General features: G+C 34.2%; 1 long non-coding RNA gene across 1 annotated transcript in view; it reads left to right on the top strand.

The window, feature by feature from the left end:
- Positions 1-13,153, top strand: part of LOC125693829 (uncharacterized) — a 93,894-nt gene extending 80,741 nt beyond the window's left edge. The window contains exon 4 of the long non-coding RNA XR_007377269.1: positions 12,960-13,153. This is a non-coding gene — a long non-coding RNA (uncharacterized LOC125693829). The remainder of the gene's footprint in view (positions 1-12,959) is intronic.
- The last annotated feature ends 1,829 nt before the right edge of the window (positions 13,154-14,982 follow it).

Here is a 14,982-nt window from a genome sequence, read left to right as displayed (position 1 = left end):
ATGTAAGTATACTGTGCAGCCTGTATTGTCCAGCGTGTCCTTCATATTCATTTTGTTTTGTTGAACATAGTTTCTTTGTAGAAGAAACACTTTTCAAGTCTGGGTTCAGTTACTGACACATGTCACTGGCATTTAAACATGCTTCATCCAGAGACTGGCAGTGCTGAGGAGGGAATGACAGGGCAGAATACATGAACATGTTTGTGGGTGAAGCAGAATGACCAGGGCCAGGCTCCCAGGAAAGGGAAGTTAAGGGAAATATGAAAGGGAAATCGAATGGTGGATTTTTACAAAGGTGTGCATAGAAATTCATACAACTGGTTTGCCCTGCAGCTGACTTAATGTGAGAGGCAACACTCTGCTGGGTTGTGAAACCTGGAGACTTCAGCACTGGCTTTACTGCAGCATATATGCCAATACCTTTCCTTGGTACCCTGGTGTGGATTTTATTAGGTGTCTCTCAGACACTTGGAGTCAGAGCTGGGGCTTGTATAAGCAACTCCTCCTTGCCCATGATGGCATTACCCTGATCTGCTCCTTGTAAGTGTGAGGCTCAGGAGATGCTGATTTGTTTCCTAAAAAGCATGCACAAATTGTTTTCCTTACATTTAATAAGAATGGTTTTATTACAGAGAGTTTAAAAGTTAAAGTTTCTGTTTAGTATCCAAACCATTGCTTTGTTTCCCCTGTTTTACTTGGAGGAAAAACATTTAAGTGTGATTTTTGCAAATGTCAGTGGTATAAATTACATATATATATTGTCTGATTCTATCAAATAATTTTCAAGACAAGTCTCTTAAACAGAATCCCAGAGGATGCATTTCTGCTTTTATCTCTGAGCAATCAAAGAAAAATATGTATTTTGCAAGCTTACACAGACACTTGTGTAGATTAAACTATAATTTGCATGTACCTTAGTGTGTTTCTTCTGAATCTATTGACTTAATGGCTTTATACTACCATTTCATTGTTTGAAGTCTTACCAAGATGATGTGGAAGGTTTATAGTTTTCTTGTACTCTGACAATATAGCTTTTCCACTTTAAGATAATGAGAGTTGACCTGGGTATTTGTGAGAAAAAGTGCAGACTTTACTATTCTCTTTCTTAAAGTTCTTTTAAGAGTTTTATTCTGGGCCATCTTCTTGTGTGATCATTAGAGTCCCACTGATTTCAGCTTTGCTGACCTGGCTCGCACTTCCTACAGAAATGTCTTGCTTATTACAGATTTTCACTAGAAAGTGGTTCAATCCTTTATGAGTCTCACTAATTTTCCTTTTGAATCAATATTTATGTGAAATATATTGCAAAAATGGGAGGAGACATGAATGTAAATGTACCTCATCTCCTTAGACGTGTATATTCTGTCAATAAAATCTCATCACTGTATTGACAGTGACTATAATAGTCACAATCGCACTTTTTTCCCCTCGTTTTTATATTCCCACTTGACAAGGTGATTGAATAATGGGGAGATTTGATCTAAGCACTGTTTAAATTCTGTATTCTGATAAAGGTACAAATTATTTGCAATCTATAACACATTAGCTGGAATTTTCATTTGTTTTTCATTAAATGAAGCATTCAGTCTCACCTTGAAAAGCACCCAACAAATCATATTATTTGGTTAAATTAAACTACAGGAAAGAATATATGAAATAATAGACTATCCTTTCCCATGTGAAAATGAAGTATATGCAGGCATATGTGCATTTTTTCCTGAATAAAAACATGCTCAGGGTACCTCTGAAAGCTGGTGCTGCTGTAAGCATATGGATTTTGATTCCCCTTGTGGTGATGCTGACAGCCTGCAGCAGTTCTGCTGGCAGTATGCTGGACTGCTGTTTCAGCAGCAGACTTCAGTTCCGCAGCTGCTTGCAGCTGGAGTGGCAAAACATGATTTTAGCCAAAGGTAAAGAAAGGCAAAAAGCTAGCATGTATCTCAACTTTTCACCACAAGCACCGAAAGTGTGTATTACCATGCTAAATGCTCACTTGTTCTCCTCGAGAAAAAAATTATGGTTTTTAATTTACTTCAGCAGATTTTTATTTTTACACATTTATTTATTTATTGTCCTGTGGCTTTGAAAACTTTGTCCATTTCTTCTGTCTATAGAAATATAGAAATATAGAAATTTGGGAAGGAAAAGTTTATATCTGCAAGGAAATAATATTAATTTTAAATATTACAGCACATTCTTTGTAACAGCATGTTGGATTTTTGATGCTAATATCTTGAATATAATGAACTTCAGTCTGATTTTTTTTTTTTTTTTTTTGCTCTCAGATTGATGCCTAGTTTTAGGCATCCAGTAGGGCAGAAAAATAACTTATCAGCATTCATTTGATAAGTGAAACTTTCTGGAATATTCCTGTTGCCTATGAAAATTGCTTTCTGAACTCTGAAACACATGAAAGAAGAGAAGGCAAAACAGAATTGTAATTGGATAAGGAGCCTTTCACATAGGGGTTATTAGTTATCAAAAGCTATTCTTACAGGATGGCTGACTGCTGTTCTAAATCTAATACTATATGTGGCTGATCTTGTCCTTGCTTCTTACTTAATAATTTAACATCTGCCACATCTCTTAGTTTTGAAGCAGTCAGAACTGCTGGGACCTGGGTTTCTTGGCTGTGTGTATTTGTAGAGGATGGGTAGGTGGGCAGGTTGTTGCTGTTTGTTTTACTTGTGGTTTCTTGTTTGTTTGAGGTGGTTTTCTTTTTTTTCTTTTTTTTTTTTTTTGTTTTTGTTTTTGTTTTGTTTTGTTGTTTGGTTGTTTTCTTTTTCTCTAAATATTTCACCAAGATAAATAAATAAATAAATAAAATTGTTTTCAGGACTATATTTTTAGATTTAGACTCCTTTTCCTCATAAAGCTTCTGAGGACTAGATTGCAGGGCATTAACAGCCCTAAGAGAGTGAGCAAAGAGTCTCTCCTGTTTTTATAATCCTAATACTTATTGACAGTGCCACATCAATTTCTGGTTTGCTTCAGAGATGTTGTGAAGGTGAGCTTCCACCCCTCCCCTTAGTCCACTATTGTACTTCATGAAACTTATGAGTTCAGTTAGTTGATCTGGGTCAAAACGGATTTTTTCACATTGCAGTCCCACTAGTGTGAGCTTTACCTTTTCTTCCTCATCTCCTGTAACAGCACTGAGGCAAAACTAAATTCAACAACTGCAACCACATAAAACTATTAGTCATTCAGAATGAAGAACAACTGAAGAAAACTCAAAATCAGATGCCAGAGCTCTGTCTGACTTAAAAATTTCATTTTCAGAACTTGGACCATGATGCACCCTTTCTTAAAAGTCCAAGCCAATAATTTTGTTCACAAAAAGGATTACTTTGGGGTCTGGGTGATGGAGAAGTTAAATACTGTTTTATAACAGTATGAAACATTTGCTGTAATATTTCTTGTAACTTGTAAGAGAACAACATCTGCGTGCTCTATAAGTAATCTCAAGTCTTTTCCTTGACTGCTGAATGATTGAAATACACAACTTCGACCCTCATGTCTGTCTTTGAAGAACATGGGTCTGATAGATTCGAAGAAGGCATGTCATTATTTTGCAGGATACTGTTTCAGTAATAGTTAAATAAGATTTTCTGTATTGATCTGGAAATGAAAACAAACACCGAGATGGCTTTGTTAATATAATGTATGAATTTAGTGTATGAATTCAATTAACGCTGTGATAAAGAGGCAGGGAAATTGCGTTTCTGTCATTTCTAAGTTACAGATGTCAGGAGCGAAGACAAAAAACCTAAGGCGAGTCTAATTTTTGCCCTTGCCTTATTTGTACTGTGAACTGTAGGCAGTTTACTGTATCTGAATTTCTGAAATAGCAATATTTGTAATGCATTTCAGAGTTAAGTCTATTTTGAGAGCACTAAACCTCAGAAATAAATTAAAAAGTCTTAATTTTTCTCCCTGCTAATGAAGTGATTTATCTAAACTGGTATTTTTGGAACTGAAAATTTCATAAATTGAAAAAATATAGATAATCATTAAACTGATTAATCTGATGTGTTATATTGGTTTTGATCCCTAAAGTGAATGGGGAGAAGGTTTAGACTGAATGTCAATGGGAAGTTTTTCACAGAGGGAGTGGTGAGCTGCTGGAACAGGATGCCCAGAGGGGTTGTGGATGCTCTGTCCCTGGAGGTTTCAAGGCTGGATTGGATGGAAGCCTAAGCAACCTGGTCTAGTACCAGATCTGGAGGATTGTGAGCTCTCTTTGGGGTGAGGGGGTTGTGTTTTGATGATCCTTGGGGTCCAACCCAAGCTATTCTATGAATGTCATAATTTCAACTTCCTATCTTTGTCGGATTTTATTCATGTACCAGAGACCAAGCTGCTTGCTTTCTCATGTGGGAAATTCTCTGAACTTATGGTTTTGCTTCATGAATATGGACTTTAGAATTATTTCGACTTCCTGGATTGAAATGGTCATTACAGAATGTGATGCACTGTTTCAAAAAAGTTTAGGAAGGCACAGGAGCTTTCTTGTGACATTGTGACATTCTACATATTCAAAGAAAAATGTCTTGATGAATATTATGTTTAAGGAACAATTTCAGCTTAAAGGAACTCAGTTCTAATGCTGTTCTATAGCTTTTTTTTTTTTTTTTTTTTTTTTTTTTTTTTTGAGTTTATTCCTATGGCATGTTATTCTCATGAAGTAAATATTTTTAAGGATATATTTGACTTGGAAACAGCAGCAACAACAACAACAACAAAATGCGTATTTCACCCATAAAAGCTTTCTTTGACATTTTTAGAATTTCCTTAATGTAAATTTTTAACACAACTGAGCAGTATGAAACATCAGAATATTTTCTCTTCAAGGGTAAACAAATGTGGTATTTCTATCAGAATATTCTATACAAATGAGAGAGATGGATGATCATACAGTTTTCACATAATGAAAGATTTTTTTGTCTCTCTTTTAGTACGTATAAACCTCTGTAGAGCACATGTGTTAGTTTCCATGGCTCCGGTCCCTTGTATTGAGAGGGATTATTTAAAGAGAAAATTTCTGTTTGAAGTGTTTTCTGATGTCAGGGATCATTGTTTTGTTAACTTGCTGTTGAAGGAAACTTGAAGCATGCTCATGAATTCAATTATAAATGGATTTAAGAGAACTAGAATTATTTTAGTCTAATGATTCACAAAATAATACATTTTGATTTCATTATTTTGTATTGAGACATGATTAGTGATTTTGGCAGAACAAAATATGGGCTAATGCAAGATGTCTGAAGAATATTGAGATGCTAGCCACAATGGCATGCATTTGCATACAGCTAGTACACAGAAAAATTACTGTGAATATGAATGTAATTCATAAATGTATGATAATAACTTCATTATTTTCAAAAAGGAAAATGTAATTGAGTTAAGATTCCTTTTGTTTTTGAATCACAAATCATGAAACTGAAGTATTTGTGTCAGTAAATCTGTGTCTAAGCAGGTCAGAAATATAGGAGAAAATTTTCTGAAAGAGGGATGAAGAACAAGATGGAAGACCATAGATTTAATCAGTATCTGTCTCTTAAAGGATTTTTTAATTAAATTAAATATATCTCAAATCACAGTATTCCTGTTTAAAAACATGAAAACATCTGTATCAAGGTACATGACTTATCTCTATTAACCATTTACATGCCTTTCCAGTTAACAGTAGCATCAAATGTGGTGATGTTGTAGGACACTAAAATATTTGTTGCCATGGAAGAAATACAGATTTGCTAGTTAAAGTTGTTAAAGTCCTATTGTAATTGTTCGGCATTTATTTTCTTTATGCTTTTTTACCTTCAGGGATTTATTCTTGTATTTTATTGCACTCTCCAGTGTGCTTGTACTGTAGTTTGACTAATGGTAATAAATATTTGGCAGTGTCCCTTTGGCATATTTGAAAGTGTCCCTTCTTTGAGATATGTGATCTAATGAAATTGTCCCTGTTACCTGTTTATCTACCACCTAAGTTACAGTAAGGAAAACTCCACTCCCTTACTAAAGATGTTTTTTGACATATCAAAATCATACCTGCAATATAGGTAACCAACCAAAATAAATAAAACAAGAGCAAAAGAAAGTGTGCAATTAGACATTTGTCCATTTTCCCTTTAAGCTGTGGTTGTGACTAAATGTAATCAAATAATAGAAATATTTCCACGTTTTTGTTTCTACCACTGATACCTTTTTGTTTTATTGGCACTTTTGTTCTTACCTGCATTTATAACACAGTCTCAATCTAGAAGACACACTTTTTTTTTTCTTTTTTTTTTTTCCAGGTCTCCCAATATTTTTGCTTTTGTTGCACATTAATAAGCTGCAAAAATAAAGCTAAAATCTCTGGGTAAGAGTTTACAGCATAGTTAGTTTGGGACAAGACAACATATAAAAATAGATAAAAATGTGTCTGCAAGCTTCAACAAGCCCAATTCTACTGTTTTCTGACTTGCCTGTGTTTGCTTCATGACAAAATACGATTTCTAATCAGAAATTAAGTCACAAGAGAATAATTTGTTGCCAGTATATTCTCAGCTCTGGAAACTGTATCAAAGTGTGAAGGCAAGGGAAGAGTGAAACTGTGTCATTGTCCTCGGACTATATGCTCAGGTATTTAATTTCATAAAGCTTAATTTTTCTTGCAAGAAAAGATAAAAAATAGAAATAATTTTAGAAGGGGAGAGCTAAAATTCAACCAATAGGAATACATATTCTTTCCACTTGAAAAGACTTAACCTATTTTACCATCTAGTGTCAGGGCTTGTAAATCACACCTTACTTCACTTTATTTCCTTCTCACGATATTGGCCAACTTCTGGTTTCTTTGAAATGCTGTGTTCTTCACTGTGTTAAACTTAATAATGTTATAACTTAAAAAAAAAAAAAAAAAAAAAAAAAAGCTGTAATAACACCATGCTGCTTATACAGAGGAGCTGAATCCCACATAACAGTGCAAAGGAAAGTCAAATTAATTTTGTTGAGCCGTAGTCTGCACTGGCTTCTGCATAGACACTACATAGGCAGTGCAACAATGAGAATAGTCAAACATCTCTTCAAAATAAGTGGTGGAGTCTAAGAATGCCTGCTGTAGTCAGTAGATTGAGTAAATATCCGAGCGCATGGTTCCTGTTGTAATCTGGACTCCACAGTTCTTTTCTGCAGGTGTGTAATCGCTGTTAGCTCAGGGATCCTAAACCTCAGCTGCCTGTTGTACCTCCTTGACTAAAGCCCAAAGTTTACTGTAACAAATGCATCAAAGAGAGATACAGTCAGTAAACACCTTTACTCCAGTTGACTGAATAGCTATCTGTTGTGATGTTTATGGTTTTTGATTTTGAAGTCACATTTATTTCAGGATCCATAGCAAGATGCATTTAAATTATCTTTCTTTTCTCTCCTATTCTTTGGTGTGTTCTTGTACTTGATGTGCTTGAAGAAGTGAATCTGGGTATTGTGATTGTTAATACTGTTAAGTGGTTATTGTTAGAATAGAAAAAAAAGCCTCTCATGCCTATACTGTGACTCTTGATTTCCTCTGTTTTTAATACTTTTCTTTTGAACACCTAAAACTTTAGTGCATATTTACTGTTTTACACTTCAGAGGAGCATCTTCTTTGCCCGAAGGATTGTAGACCTTGGTCACGTGCTAGCCATAGCCCTGGCCTACAAGGGGAATTTCCAAACTGTCTCATAGGGTTTCTCTTCTATTTGATTGTGCTCCAGTATATTGCAATTGTTGGTGATTTTCATGTGAGCTATTTTACCTAAAAAATTTCATTACCCCAAATCTCTTTTCGTGTCTATGCTGAAATCTTGGATCTTCATTTCACATCTGATTACTTCATCCAATATTGTAATCCTTTTAAGAATGCTTTATGAAGTTAGAACTGCAATTCATTTCGGAATCCCCGAGCTGCAATACGCAAACTTATGCAATTTCTGTTTACTCCCTGAAATTTTGGATGACTAATTTCAGAGCATTTTAAGGTGAGAATTTCCAAAATATCCAACTTAAGGAATTCAAGTTATTCTGGAAAAACAAAACAAAACAAAACAAAACAAACAAACAAAAAAAAAAACAACACCAAAAAAACCAAGAGTAATACATCTTGATATTTCATGTTATATAAACTGTTATTACAATAAGCTAAGCATCACAAACTACAAGAACTATATCTGCTTCTAACTACAGGCCAAAGCAAGACTTGATCTAAACCCTGCTCATTTAGCTGCATTGCATTTCTGTTCTGCCTGGGTAGCTGAATACCCAGTCATGCAACAGACATTTAGTATGTGGTACCTTCATCACATCTCACATCTCATAATTAATTGAAAATGGAGAAGTGAATAATGTGTTCCTTCTAAACAAAAAAATTTTGTAAAATTAGAACAGCAATAAAAACAACAAAAGAGATTAAGAAAGCTGAGAGATTTATGTAAATATAGGATGTCTGGAAACTGGGAATAAACAGCATATTTTAACAGGTTCTTGTGTGGTATATGAGGCTATGGATTTGGGAGGTTAGCTCTTGTTTTGTATTATTCATAATATCTTCCAGTTTATCTCAGAACTTCAGATCTGGCCTTCCCAAGCATGATTGGTTCAAATAAATGAGAAGGTTAAATGCAGGGACCATAAAGGTGCTGCTGATGCTGCTGCCCATCTTGATCTGTGTTTGTAGCCTGAAAATTTCACAGTAAATGTGTGAAAGTATCACCTGTTTCCTGGACCTTTTCCACACTGAATGTAACACTTAAGTGAGCTAAAGTGTTTGTGTTCTTAATGTGAATTATTATTTAGTGTGAACCTTGCCTCCCAGCTGTGACACTGTCTGCATCAGTTTTTTTCTTCCCACAGCTACTTAGAACTGGGCAAAGAGAGCAAACCTCAAACCAGAAAATATCAGAAATTTTCATCTAATATTTTTGTATATCACTAAACAACCCTTTTCTCCAACAAGTTTTTGTGCAGAGGTAAAATTTAATATCTGATACGAGATCAAGCATTGGTAATCTTTTGACAGCACAAGAGATTAGAAACAATGAAGAGATTACTTCGATGAGATTTGCTTGTATCATTTCTCTAAGACCTTTTTCTGGGAAATTCTAAAGTTGTTTTTGTAGTCTATGATTAGATTCCAATATATCTCCCACTGAGGTTCTTTCCTCATATTCTCCATTTACTGAAATGACATGTGTTTTATGTAATAGCTGTATTTCCATTTTCCATTTTTCTTTCAACAAAAATATTTCTTTATTATCACCACAGAGGTAAAATTTCCTTCAATAAAGTTTCCTGCTGAAGTTTGACATTCTGAATTTATTTCTTTATTATGAAGAAACCGAGAGTGTGGTGATACTGGCTGCCAGTACTATCACTACAAATTGTGGATGAGTTCCATCAGTAGTACTGAAGTAGTAGCTGAAGTTGTGTGAACCAAGCTCTAAGACTGTGCTAGCTCTGTACACTCAGCATATTAAGAGCTTCAAAATGATCCAATTTATCAGACAAGGAATCTCCCCTTATAATGTGTCCATGTAGCCTTATTTCCAAGCACACTAAAGAAGCTGCACCGGCCTGCATATGAGCTGCACATAGTATTTGGGCATGCCACAGTGGAGGTGAGTGCTCTGAAATCACTTCACTTTTGGATCATCTTATAAAACCTTGCTTTTTGTGCAGCACTGCGCAGAGATCTCTACTTATTCGTACACCCAGCGAAAAAAAAAAGAAAATAATAAAAAAGGATAAGAAAAAAGGTAATCAAATTGAAGAGGAGAAGATAAAATTATCTTTTTTTTTTTTCCTTACTAGTTATATGTCAGGAATGAATCCAAATAATCAATGAAAAAAGAGATTTTTTTAAAAATTCCATTGTCCCTTTAGTATTTAATGTTGACAGCAGCAGTACACCTTTTGACTACTGATTAGATACCTATGTCTGTAGCATATCTAGAAAAGTCATATTCAATAAGAATTAAATTGTTCTAAAGTATTTTTGTGGCAGTACATTAAATTTGAATTCTACATTTATTTATTTATTTCTTTTACATGAAACAATGAAAATCAAATGAAGTTTTTTTTTTTTGTTTTGTTTTTTGTTTTTTGTTTTTTGTTTTGTTTTTCTTCTTACAAGGAATAGGAAAAAGCTAGAACCAAAACCATTAAACCAGAAATTAAGCCCAGTGAAATGAAGAACAGGATGTGAGATTAATAACATTCATGAACCTTAAGAGAATGAGTTGATTCAAACGTCAGTTTGCAGAATGACCTAGCAAGGGAGGCTGAAAACACTCCCCCGAGGGGATGGATAAACCTGTACTGGAGACTGCCACTGTGTCTGCTAGAGAAAATGAGTGAGGGGGAGAAGGGGGAGAAGTAAGAGTGGTGTAATAGATGTTAAATGAAGTGTGACTTTCATGTGGCTGTGGCCTCTGGTCCTCTAGTGCTTGAGTGCAATACGTTTTTCTAGATGACAAATGTTAGAAAGTTGTTTATTGCTCAGGGTGTTTTAGGTGCCAAAAGGCTTTCAAATGAAAGATGGCAAAGAAAACATCAGAGTGAACATGAAAATATTACTGGAATCTCAGCACATATGTGCAAGTACAGAAATAAAAACCCAGGTATGTTAATATCTTCCCCAGTATTTTCCCTGGAAATAGACCTCTGTCTCCCTTTCTATACGTTTTAGTTATATGCTTTTAAATAAAATAAAGTAACAACCCTAAGCATACGTTATGACTAATGGTACCACTCTAGCGTCATTTCTTCAATAGTAATAATAACTGAATTGCTGATGCATTCTCAATGAAGCCATAGTTCTCATTCACCAGTTCTTGGGAAAAAAAGGGCTGCATTGATTTACCATATGGTTGAAATGATTACTACAGCATTTTGTAGGTAATAACAGTAAGGGGTGGGGTGGGGAGTGGGCATATGAGTTACCTTTTTTAAAATGAGAAAAAAGAAGTTTTTTTTTTTTTGAAATCTCTTGAGCAACATTTTTCTAACATTTAGTATTCAAAATTAAATGGATACGCAAGTTTTCATGCATATCAAAACTAACATGAATACTGGCATTTTTAAATTTTCTACTATGTCTCTGCTTTTTTTCTTTTGTATGATTGCTATATTTCCTAGAGCTCTATGGGCTAATAAAAATGTTTAAAATATTGATATATATGAAATAAAATGATTTGGCTTTCATCAGTAAAGTTTTTTTCTTGATACATGGAGACTATCAGACACTATTTTTAATTCCTTGTAACCATTAGAAGTTAGCAAGGCCTCTCATTGCATAGGCATCTTGTCCTGGTGTTAAACTGGAGACAAAAGATGAGACACACTGGAGCACGCTGGGTGAAGCATGGTGGGTTCTACTCCTGAGGCACTGTCCCACAGCAATCCCAGGGTGTGGAGCAGCACAGTTGCCCTTAAGTTTGTATTTCTGTTGTGTATTTCTTTTCAAATATGTTTTCTTTGGATTAAGAACAAGGCTATATAATGCTAAAAAAAAAAAAAAAAAAAAAATCAAACAGACTTTTTTCTACCCTGTGCACTGGAAAAAAGACCCAATTTTATCTTATTGTACCTGGCTTCATAATTCTGAAAATAAAAATTGTTTTACTATTTAAATTTTATGTAAGACATAGCTATTATGATATGTGCTCAGTTTTGTAAAAGCTCCTCACTCTTATACTCATATTTTACATAATGCTGAAGGTTAAAAGTTTTTGTACAGAAGAACCAAATGATACTCCATACACAGATTACACAGAACTAAAAAAAAATAAGCAATCTGAACCACTGGCGAACAACTCAGTGTAACTCTTGTAACTTTTCTGGCAGTTTCTTAACATTTGCAGTATTTGCACCAAGGTATGTGACTTGTGACTTAATATTGTAAATTCTCAGTTGCTGTGATGTGGAATCAAAATGCAGCTCTTTTGTTTCACATTTAACAGTTTAACTATTACCTTCCACGGCTCGCATTTAGTCTTTCTAAGAATATAACACTGAGTAAATGCAATGATTCTTTAAGAAATCGCTATTGGCATGCATTAGGATGATTAGCATAGCACAACAAATTTAACTAATAAAGTTGAAAACAGCTAATAAATCTACATGTTTTTATTGTCAATTAAAATCTGTATACATACTATGACATTCATTAAAAATTAAGCAGATGGATACAATCAGAGATAATCATGCATGCCACTTATTAGCAAGAATACGATGCATAGTTAATTCATAGGAACTGAAAGCCTAATTACTTCTATCACTGTAATTGATGGGCTTTCTACGTACTGCTTCATCATATAAATTAATGTGTAACAAAATTTCCTCTAATTTATTGGCACTTCTGAAATAAAAGATTACTAGTTAAATATGCAGGAATCTGCAAATGTGTATTATGGGAAAATTTGGTATTCTTTTTTTCAGTCTTTTGTAAGCTTGTATTCAGCTCAGATATTTAAGTATATGGTAATTAATCCACTATCAAATTAGCTAATATGTTATTGGCAGCAGAACCAAATTAACTTCTCATTGTTAAATATGTTCTCTTACCACAGGTTCTGTACTTGAGATATGGAGAGGTTCATGGTATTTAATCAAAATTCAGTAACCTAAATACTTTATAAAACACACAGTGAAGGATATATTAGTACTTAAATATTAATTTCCTCACTGTTATGATGTTTTTGTCTAAGAAATTTCTTTCTTTACTTCCTGCTAAGTACACAGAAGGTAAGAATATTACCTTCTTTGCTTGTTGTATGCATTTTCTCATATTACTGCAAATTCAACATTGTGCAAATTATTTTGATGCTAGCATGATTGGTGCAATCCCATTCTGATGATACTGTGTACATGGAACACAATTTGGGTGAACTTGCTGAAGAGAGTGCTTGGAAGTAATTTTTTATTTTACTGTCAGATCGCTGCTGTGGATTTGTGTGTGTGTGTGTTTTTATACTCTCCTTGAGCCAAAGATTTGCTATTGTGGAAGAAATGAACAATGTACTGTTTTTCCTGGTAACTATATCATGTGAAGGGTATTGGCATTGCTCTGTATATTGTGGACTGTGCAACCATTGCTATTTCTGTTGTATGAAAAATAAATAACTAGGTGATAAGACTCTGATTAGGTTTCTCTGCTGAATATCTTGAAAACTGTCTCTTGTTCTTTTTCCTATTTTCTCTGACCTCCAAACTGATCATTCAGAAAATAAGCATTTATTTATTCAGATTCTACAGTACTCTTGAAGGAGGTATTGTTACAGGCAGCAAAGCTGATGGTTGGGAATAAGACACCTCACTGAGGTGAAAAATGAAAAGGTGATTTTCTACAAACAGAGTTCTAATGTAAAGTATTTTCCCTGTTCAAACTAGGCCATGAAACATGCAGCATGCTGTAAGCCTGACCAAAAAAACCATTATTCTTCCTCTGTAGCTTAAACTTGGAACAGTGTAGTCTGGAAATAACTTTGAACACTTTTCAAATATTCTTTATTTTAACAATTAGCAAATTTCTGAAAAAAAAAAAGGGGGGGGCAAAAAAACCCAACAATCTGCTATGCCTTTTTTTTTGTTTGCTTGTTTTTTGGTGAAAATTCTTCTAAATGAGATTTTCTAATCTTGCAACCACAATCAGAAATTTAGCAGATCGAGAAGTTAAATTGCTGGTGAATCCTATAACTATTGCTGGGTCCCAATATGATAAGAACATTGTGTTGATAAGTATACACCATGAGGAGATATTTTGCCTATTTAACCAGTATCTGTGTCTCCCCATGATAATGATATATCTGACTTTTTTTTTTAATGCCCAACTTATTATTAATGTAAAATAAAATGCTGTATTTTGCCGTGAAATCTTTTCTTAAAACCTCTGGCTGTCTCATGGGGTAGGTTTTTTATTTAAATGTTATATTCCCTCATTTAATACACTACAGTGCCAGATATTTCTTGTTTTCATGGCTCTGTTTTAACAGTTTCCTCTCAGTGCTCTGCTTGGGACTTAGTTGACAAGATCCATAAATCTGTATGTAGTTGTGTGACAAAGGATTTGTTCTTCAGGCCTATGAGTCTTCAAAGTATTACCTGGATAAAAGTAATTTATTTGTATTTACTTAGTTTGTCACTCTTCCTTGACAAGAATACTGAACAGACAGAATTGCTGTGGTTTTATTTACAAAACCAATGACCATATGCTAATTTCTGTCCATTAATTGAAAGTCAGTACCTTTGAAGTTGAGACTGAAGATTAAAAAGACTCCCAAGAGTCCTTCACATCTTTCTGCTAGTCAATATATGTTTCTTTATTGTCATTCTGGAATATTCATCTACATAACTGATGATTTTCCTCATTTTTTTTCCCTGAAAATATTGCCTAAAAATAATAGTATGCTTCAAGCTGTAACTTAGAAGATTTTTATTTTCTCTTAAATATCATTGATAATTCAATAAGTATGGACCAGTATCAGGTCTAACCACAGCAGTAGATGTTTAAAGGAAGTATGAAAATAGTAAAATAGAATACAGATAATTTAACTGAGAATGTAACTTCTGTAGTATTTATAGAGTGGCTCTAATTCGTATGTTTGCACATTTTCATATACATTGTTTTGACAGTCATTCACTGGTAAATGTTTTAACACTTTGCCACAAAGCGTATGTGAAATAGAGATCTTGATCAAGATGTGCCCTAAAGACCAACGAAGGAGAACCAGAATCAAAAATAAACTTTTCACCTTGAAAGAACACTAGAATGAGTTTGAGAAGAGTATGTATTATGAAGCAATATATGCATTTCCTTGATTACCAGAAATGGCATGGCTTTATCACATGCAAATGTGGGAGATTAAGCTTGATAAAGGTTTGTCATGTGACCTGATTAGTATGCTGGAGAACCCAGGAGTAGCACAGGAGTCATCGGCATAAATTGCAGCTGGAATGGA

Source organism: Lagopus muta, chromosome 5 (genome assembly GCF_023343835.1).
Source record: "Lagopus muta isolate bLagMut1 chromosome 5, bLagMut1 primary, whole genome shotgun sequence".
Taxonomy (NCBI): Eukaryota; Metazoa; Chordata; class Aves; order Galliformes; family Phasianidae; genus Lagopus; species Lagopus muta.
This window is presented reverse-complemented; position numbering and strand designations above follow the sequence as displayed.